This window comes from Mus caroli, chromosome 19 (assembly GCF_900094665.2).
Source record: "Mus caroli chromosome 19, CAROLI_EIJ_v1.1, whole genome shotgun sequence".
Taxonomy (NCBI): Eukaryota; Metazoa; Chordata; class Mammalia; order Rodentia; family Muridae; genus Mus; species Mus caroli.
Genome location: NC_034588.1, coordinates 3,182,944 through 3,184,449, shown reverse-complemented (window position 1 = coordinate 3,184,449; position 1,506 = coordinate 3,182,944). Strand labels below are relative to the sequence as shown.

At 42.1% G+C, this 1,506-nt stretch overlaps 1 protein-coding gene across 1 annotated transcript in view; it reads right to left on the bottom strand.

Moving 5' to 3' along the window:
* The window catches only part of Pygm (glycogen phosphorylase, muscle associated), a 15,448-nt gene that overhangs the window by 3,605 nt on the left and 10,337 nt on the right, over positions 1-1,506 (bottom strand). The window lies entirely within an intron of this gene.

Here is a 1,506-nt window from a genome sequence, read left to right as displayed (position 1 = left end):
ATATAATAAATAAATAAATAAATAAATAAATAAATAAATCTTTTAAAAATAAATAAATAAATCTTAATAAATAAATAAATAAATAAAATCTTAAAAATACATATATATATATATATATATATATATATATATATATAGCTTGACTGTAGCATGGAGCACTATATAAACATTTACAAATATGGGGGCCTCTGTGTGTGTGTGTGTGTGTGTGTGTGTGTGTGTGATCCCAGCACACAGGGGTAGAAGCCAGAGGGGAGGAGGCCAGGGCTATCCAGGGCTATGTGACGCATGTGAGATTACAGATTACAGATGCCAGGTTAGGGGGGGGGTGGTTTTCCTTTTGGTTTTGGTTTTGGTTTTGGAGACAGTGTGGCCCTGGTTATCTTGGAACTAGCTCTGTAGACCAGGCTGGCCTCAAACTCACAGAAAGGAACCTGCCTTTGCCTCCGAGTGCTGGGATTAAAGGCCTGCCCCACCACACCGCCTCATACCGATCATTTTCTTTGATGTGTTGTATCTCTCATTTTTGTTTGTGATATATGTGTGTGTGTGTGTGTGTGTATGCATGTGAACCCGTAGGTGGACAATAGGTGTCTTTAATTTCCTGGGGCGTGGTCTCTCACTGAACTCTGAGTTAGCTAATTCAGCTATTCTAGGGTTTCCCTGCCTGGCTTTTATGTGGATGCGAAGATCCAATCTTTGGTCCTCATAGCAAACACTCTCTACCGAGCCCCTGCCCCAGCCTTGCACTTTTCCTGTTAATGACCATGGGTGTGTGTGTGTGTGTGTGTGTGTGTGTGTGTAGGCTAGGCTGACTGGTCTCTTTGCTCTGTCATCCCAAAGCTGGGACCACTTTTCATGTAATTTAAGAGGCACCCATGTATTATCCTTATTTAAATTTTTCACAGTGGGAGACTAGAGAGATGGCTTAATGGTTAATAGTATTTGCTATTTCAGAGGACCTGAGCTCTGTCCTAACATCCACAGCAAGCAGCTCAAAACCATCTGTAACGCCGGCCTCAGGGGAGTCTACATCTTCTGGCTTCTGTACACTTGTGGCATTCACTCACATAGGCCCCCAACATAAACAAAAATAAAAATAACAAAAGTAAATATTTTTTTAAAAATAAAAATCACATTTGGACTGGCAAGATGGCCCAGTGGTTAAGAGTACTTGATGTTCTTGCAGAGGAGCCAGGTTCCCAATGTCATCTCACAATCACCGGTACGTAGAGATTCCTCTAACCTCCACAGACACCAGACATGTATGTGGTACACAGACATAGTGAAATAAATACATATAAAATAAAATAAGTAAATCTAAAATAGGAAGTAAACCGAAAATATGGTCTACAGAGTAAGTTCCAGGACAGCCAGGGCTACACAGAGAAACCCTGTCTTGAAAAACAAACAAGCCGGGCGTGGTGGCGCACGCCTTTAATCCCAGCACTCGGGAGGCAGAGGCAGGCGGATTTCTGAGTTCGAGGCCAGCCTGGTCTACAAAGT